Here is a 7944-nt window from a genome sequence, read left to right as displayed (position 1 = left end):
CTACAAGGACAGGAGAGGGATCTCTCGGGGTCTATCTCGATAAAATGATCAATAGAGTCCGAGATGACTTAAAACGAGAACTGATTTAGGCTAGTAAAATGAATTTGAATGAGGGATATTTGATTTAATGACTAAGTTGTTGGGCTGCATGGGACACGGACAGCGTGAGCAAAGATTTAACCAAAGGCATAGGATATTTCATAAGGCGAGATAAGCATGAGGTTTTAGCAATCGAATTGAATTTAAATGGGGTGAAAAGACTGTTTAAGAAAGCTGAAAAGGGCATTAATGTATGAATCCTTTCTAGGCAGAAGAAAACACATAAATACTGAACACTTTCTCAAGGCATAGCAATGATTGAATTCTACCTTTCTCACTTAAAAGTATTCAGATGGAAACGATCATGAATGAGATGCAAAACATCACAGGATACATATGAAACAGAGAGAAAAACACATGCCAAAACTCATACCACAAGAATCTTATAAACCAGAGCTGCACCATTTAATTATTTCTCTGTCAATATGTATAGCCAAACGCTGAGTTATTCCTCCACCGTTTCCCAGAACTCAGAACCCTTTACAAATGATTTTTTATGCAATAAATAAGCTCCACTATGGGAAAACAAATCAATCCAAATGGGGAGTAGTTACAACTAAAATCCCGAGGATATGAAATGAACCGTCCATCTGTTCTATAGACATAACAACATTTCATTATTCCACTTGAAACTCTTTGATGACCAATAAAAGGCGACAACTATAGCTGCAGATCATATTTGAAGTCAAAAATAGGAAATCGGATCCTATTCCTATGTTGTAGGTATCTTTGTTTTATATTTAGGCATTTAGTTTTTTGACTCTTCACCTTCCTTCACCCTTTTTATTACTACAGGGAAGAAATTTAACAATTTCGCTCGCCAAATGTTATGAAATGAAGGGCCAGGTATCAAGGAATATAAAGTGAACATTCCAAGATTGAAAAGAGGAAAATATGTGCATATGCACACATACATTAGAGAAACAAATGCTATGACCTACACTAGCATCTCTTGTTCACCAACAACTTTAATAAGGATAGAGAGTAGGGAAAGATCAACCCCGCTTGGCAATAGTGTGGCCTTTACCAATAAAATAGTAGCTGGCATAATATTTTCACGGGAGATTGACCTAATCTAGAGACTAGAAGACATATTTAATGATCAATGCAATGGTATTTACAATGAAAAACATTCTTTGCGCCTCAGAAATTGACCCATACAATCTGTTCAACGTAGGTCTGCTGTGCACCATATATATCACTTGTTTAAAAAACCTGGAGGTAATAAAACCATTTCTGATGATTCCAAGAAGCAATTGCAATATCAGGAAGTATCATTGAACAAAGAAATTGCATCCATTTCCTATTTCAGAATAAGAGCATCGAATAAAATATCCGAGCTTTCACCCTGCACGATATCTTCTATCGAATGATAAGTTATCCCAACTCTATGATCAGTTACCCGGCCTTGGGGGTAGTTATATGTCCGGATCCACTCTGACCTGTCTCCGCTACCAATTTGTTCAGAATGGATCTTAGACCGCTTGGAATGGAGTCTCTGTCTTTCCATTTCATAAAGTTTCAAACATAGAACTTTCAGTGCTTTAGCTTTGTTCTTGTGTTGTGATCGCTCATCTTGAATGGTTACGACAATAACTGTTGGAATGTGAGTGACATGAACAACACTGCTCTTTGTATTTACATGTTGACCTCCTACTCCACCTGATCAATAAGTATCAATTCTCAAATCCTCATTGCACAATTTCACATCAACCTCATCAGCCTGAGGAAGAATGGCAACAGATGCAACATTAGTATGGATGCGACCTGATTTTTCCGTAACTGGAACATGCTGCACAAGATGCACACCACTTTCAAATTTAAGCTTTCCATAAACACCCGAACCTGATATTGCTGCACTGGCTTCCTTTCATACATTTTAAATATATCCATAGCAAACAGTGATGCTTCCTCTCCTCCTGTTGCATTAAAAAAAATCATATGTGCCCAATCCGAATGATTTGGTCAAGTCTTTTGTTGAAACGCTGGTGTCACTACGCTGGACTTTATAAAACAAGTTTTGTGGAGCCAACGAAATACTTTTTGAGGGTATATCATCCTCAGTTATGGGCATATGATAGACAACATTTCTGAAGTAAGGCATATGATATGATGTCTGAAGCAAAGAATTCATGTAGCGTATCGTCCCTCGATTCTTCAACACAACAAAATCTGTCTTCTTTTATGAATCATACGCCCAATAATCAGGTACCCTTCGTGCGCTAGCTCCTGCTTCCATAATCAAAGTGTCGTCTATCAACTATCAGGTAAAGGCATGAATGATGGGTATCCCCACTCGCTCTCCCGGGCATTGAACGGGTGTTGTGTTTCTTTCTGGGCAGTGAACTTGTGATGAATCTGATTTAAAAATAGCCAGACTGAAAAAGGCATCTCTGCTCCAACCATAAGGTAATGTAGCGGAGCCTGCCACATCTAAGTAAATGGATAAGTGGTCCAGGTTGTCTCCTTTGAGGAACATCATGACATGCCATTTATAACCGCCTGCTATAAAAACATCTGAGTAACACTTCTTTACATTCGATCTGGAAACATGCTCAATCGTCCAAGTGGAGTTGGATACTGGGCGCTCCTTCATGGGCTGATTGTCTGCTATACTAACTAACGCGTTTTGTGCTGGTTCTATTGTATCAACGACCCCGAATCCATTTTTATGCAAATCCTTTCAGACAATACACAACTGCTTCAGAAATCTGGTGAATGATTTCCTCTGGCTCTTGGAGAAGAATTGAGCCGCAACAAATTGAATTTTTTGATGAATCGATGATAAAATTCGGCCTTGGGGCTCTGTGCAGCGCGCGCACTCCCAGTGCGCCGCGCTTGGTGAGTGCGTCATGTCAGTGCAAAAAATGCACTGTGGAGGAGCGCCCAATGTGCCGCGCGGCCTATGTGCACCGCGCTCTAAGCCAATGCACCGCGCAGACTCATAACACAGTCTTAGTCTAAAAAAAATCACCAGTTTTGCCCTCTCTCCATGAAACTTCGACTTTCCTTGATTTCTTAGATGTAAATGAGATTGATAAACATAGACTGGCTACACCGCCTTTCTCTTGGTACAATTTCGGATCTGAGGCATGCTATACTCTTTTTCAACACACTGTTGATTGTAATTATTTTCTCCTTCAAGAAATCTCCTTGTTAAAGGGATACAATTTCACTTGTGGCCCACTTCAAGGTCAGGATGGTTAACCCCCCAGTACTTTTCAATGAATACCAGATCTTTGAGAAGACAAGGATGTATGGAGCAATTGAGATCATCATCTCCAACTCCACATTTGAACAGGTGGAATTTTTCATATGAACTATTTCATGTATTTTTGTGAAAAGTGTCTCTTGCAGGGGTGTTGGCCTTAACATCACGGTGTAGGTTCCTAAACCAGGAAGTTCATTTAAAATATCTCCTTTATAAACATCAATAAAGTCTTCAGTCATGTATTTTAACAGTTGACGACATGTGCTTCTTTCTCTGCTTCTTCTAGTATTTATCCTTTTTAAAATTTGCTCCGCAAAATAGCGTCTGCCTATCTTCTCCTTCACCACTTCCTCAGAGACTTCACTCTAGTGATTCTTCATTTGCAAAATACTATCAAAAAAGGTTGGTCTTGCCTAACATAGTGTGTTGAAGTATTCTTCAAAATTGTCTTGAAACTTTGTTTCAGATAGCAGAATTTGCAGCCTTGTATTCACTCTCATTAACAAATTCCAAATATTTGAGTTATGACTCTGAGGAATGTGGCCTACATCAAGAATTAAAAGGCCTAGATTCCTTCTAATGTACCTTCCTATCTGCCTGGTCTCTTCATACATTTTTTCATTGTCTTCATTGGAGAAAGTGTAAAACAAAGAGTAGCTCCTTATCAACCCACTTTCCTTCTTATGTCACTCATGTAGCATTTTTATTGCTGTAAATATTATAGACTTGGCTGTTGGGTGCTTTACATGACATAGACATTACAAATCCTCTAAAAGGGGACTCCCTCATTGTGAAGTCCCTTAATGGGCTCAGAATATAAACGGTAATGTTATCTTTCGACTTGTTAAACTCCCTTTTCAATGTATGGAGCATGCTTTTGGGGGAAATGATTAATGGTTTGCAGACTGGAAATACATTCAGATAACTTTGTAGAAAACTTATAATCACGAGTGGTTTTCCTATACCACGAGCATGAGCAATAACGCAACCTCCAACACGATCATTGCGTGACGATGCCTACATTGCATCTGGGATGAATGAACCAACAATGTTTCTCCACAGGAATTTAAATCCACGCTTTTGGTGAACATTCATTTTCTTCTCCAACTCCAGAATTATTTTCCATACAGAATTGGGCTTCCCAGACAAATCATGAGACTAGAAGGATGATAATCCCTTTAAGGAATCCAAAATGTGAATTTCCATGTCTCTAGAACAATTATCCTCGTGCAAGTGATAGCTTGATATGCTTATGCTTCTTCCTGAATTCCATACCCCACATGGCTCAAAGATGTTATTTATCTCTGCTTTTACAAAATTGCATAACTGGAAAATAAGTCCAACTTCTTCATCTAAGATAAACTCGTGCCCATCAATGCAAAAATGATTGTCTTCATCATCTTCTATATCTACTTCCGTCGAGTTGCCAGTTATTGCCATTTTTCTCGGGTCCTTTCGATCTGTTCCCTCAACTGTTGTCTCCCACAAACTTCACAACAAACACGGCTGTAATTCGGCTGCATATGTTCTCTCAAAGCCTTTACATTTGTAAAGTTCTTCAATCAGCCAAACTTAGCAAACAACACTGTCTTGATTTCTTCTAATTCGGCAAACCAAGTTGTATAATTTGGGCATTTTGGCATTTGAATGCAAACTCCGTTTTGTTTGGTCTTGCTTTGTCTCTTTGTGCTGATGATGTTCTTTCTGTTTGTGCTTTTGCAGGGATAGGGGCAGCTAAAGCTGCTGCTATTGAAGAGCTGTACAACTTTGAAACACTTTGACAAATTACCTATTTATTACAAACACATATTTGATGATTTCTTTTTCAAAACAGGGTTTTGAAGAAGAATCAATCTCGCATTATTGACGATGATATTCCTGAAATAAAAAATCACTAAACCTCCCTCTGGCCTGCAAGCATCATTTGACACTTATGGAGACAAAACCCTGGACTCAAGAATTAAAATGACTCTTTTTTACCAAAATGGCATTTGATGACTGCAACTGACGAGAAATGAACCTTGGTGAATTTGACTCTGACAAAGGACTAAGAAGACTAAGTCTAACATTGGCTCCAATTGGGATGGTGGCTGCCGCTCCATGGAGGTGCCAAGAACATCAGATCTCTCGGAGAGCTAGATAGTGCCTTCGTCCATTGGGCTATGGAGTCCATTATTCCGACAAACCAACATGACTCAATTTATTGACTGAAACTTGACTGAAACTGACTCAATTCAAACTAACATGACCGAAAAAACTTGACTCTAACAAATTAACTCAAAATGGCAAGGACTTGGACTTAAAACTTAAAGCTTGGTGGCAGTACATGGCCACCTATGTTTCTTACAAGACAATATATCCTCAAACTATATCAAAATGCCAATGCAACCAATCAAGAAGATGGCTTCTTGACTGATTCTTCCTATCAGATCTTCTGGTCAACAGTGGATGCTTGTAACTGGGTCTCCAGAAAGCTAATTTACCATGATCTCCTTCATCACTGAATACTGCAATAATCACCTTCACTGCTGACTGCAATAAATCTGCCATTGGATCGTGAAAAACATGAAGATTTTCTTCCTGCTGAAGAAACAAGGTGTCCTTTGCTTCAAATTCTGATCTTCCTTCATCATGTGCTTCAGTAAAAGTATGCTCATGGGCTTCAAAAAACTCTGAACAGGTAGATGAGCAGATATCTTCTTGGAAAAACATTTCAACACATGAAACATATGAATAGGAATCTGAATGGAAATCCTAAATGTTTTGATCTTCTGTGGTGTGAATGTATTGAATGAAGGTCCGATCTTGTTTTTCATACACTGACTGGATTACCTCCTCATGAAGGTTGTATTCTAATGAACTGAGAACATTTGGATCCATAACTGTGTCTTCTGCATCCCAGATGGTTTCAACAGCAAAGTTCTCTTTCATAGGATTCCGTACTAGGCATTCTTGGTCATCACAATCTGAATCTGGAACTGAAATAGCTTTCCTGACATTATCACATTCTGAAATTAGGACTGAACTTACTTGCATGCCGTCTTCTTCTATTGACAGATCTGAACCGACACTTTTTCTTTCATCACCTTCAGCCATATGGAACTCTTCAACCTGCTGATTTTGATCCTGCTGCAAAGTTTCCTCTAAGAGTTCTGTAGACTGCTGAAACGGATTTTCATACAATGCTTCCATGATCTCATCATCCATAAAATTATCATCCTCATAGTATTTTTCAAGGCTCTCAATAAAACCATAAGCATGCTTGCAACAATCCTGAACTAAATTTAATGATGGACAAGATTCTTTATACTTCTCAAAGAATATTGAATGAAAATCCTTTAGACAATAAATGGAAGCAGGTGGCAAGCTTTCATACCAAGATCGGGCTTCGTCTTCCAGAGTAGCCATAAACATTTTCATCAAACAGTCTTCAGGAAAAGCGATATTTAATTTATGCACGTGAATGTGAAATTTCACCAAATGAAGAGCAATGTCATTACCTTCCACATTTCTGAACACAGGAAAATTCTTTGACCAATCTAGCTTGGGCATTTTATTTGGAAAACCTAGGATGTGATCTCGGCTCATGGGAGCGTATCTTCTTGCAATCCGATCCATCTTGAAAATGTCAAAGCTACTGATCTCTCTGTAGTGGAGTCACCATGAAGGATTGATTGCTGGATTATTCAGTGAATGGAGTCGCCAGGTGAATGATTTCAGTCGTCTTCTTATGTCTGATCATTGTTCACCATCAAAAATCAGCTCTGAACTTGAGATATGTACTGGGGCAAGACAATCTTCAAGCAAACCATTTTCGTTCCCCAGTGGAGTCGCCACTATGTTAGCACTCGAATCTGCCTCAGGCTGAATGAAGGCGAGGTTCAAGGCAACATCAAACCAAGCTCAGCCTCGTAGCTAGCCCTACGAGGACAGGAGAGGGCTCTCTCCGGGTCTATCTCGATAAAATGATCAATAGAGTCCGAGATGACTTAAAATGGGAACTGATTTAGGCTAGTAAAATGAATTTGAATGAGGGATATTTAATTTAATGACTAGGTTGTTGGGCTGCATGGAACAAGGACAGTGTGAGCAGAGATTTAACCAAAGGCACAGGATATTTCATAAGGCGAGATAAGCATGAGTTTTTAGCAATCAAATTGAATTTAAATGGGGTGAAAAGACTGTTTAAGAAAGCTGAAAAGGGCATTAATGTATGAATCCTTTCCAGGCAGAAGAAAACACATAAATACTGAACGCTTCCTCAAGGCAGAGCAATGACTAAATTCTACCTTTCTCACTTAAAAGTATTCAGATGGAAATGATCATGAATGAGATGCAAAACATCACAGGATACATATGAAACAGAGAGAAAAACACATGCCAAAACTCATACCACAAGAATCTTATAAATCAGAGCTACACCATTTAATTATTTCTCTGTTAATCTGTACAGCCAAATGTTGAGTTATTCCTCCACCATTTCCCAGAACTCAGAACCCTTTACAAATGATTTTTTATGCAATAAATAAGCTCCACTATGGGAAAACAAATCGATCCAAATGGGGAGTTGTTACAACTAAAATCCCAAGGATATGAAATGAACCGTCCATCTGTTCTATAGATAGAACAATGTT

At 38.7% G+C, this 7944-nt stretch overlaps 1 pseudogene; it reads right to left on the bottom strand.

The window, feature by feature from the left end:
- Window positions 1-1363: 1363 nt before the first annotated feature.
- Window positions 1364-4750, bottom strand: LOC149219414 (peptide chain release factor 1, mitochondrial pseudogene; annotated as a pseudogene).
- Between the last annotated feature and the right edge of the window lie 3194 nt (window positions 4751-7944).

Source organism: Pinus tabuliformis, chromosome Q (genome assembly GCF_031772625.1).
Source record: "Pinus tabuliformis cultivar Carrire ecotype Pingquan chromosome Q, CPIR1, whole genome shotgun sequence".
NCBI lineage: Eukaryota > Viridiplantae > Streptophyta > Pinopsida > Pinales > Pinaceae > Pinus > Pinus tabuliformis.
Note: the sequence above shows the minus strand (reverse complement) of the source record. Positions and strands in the feature narration are given on the sequence as shown.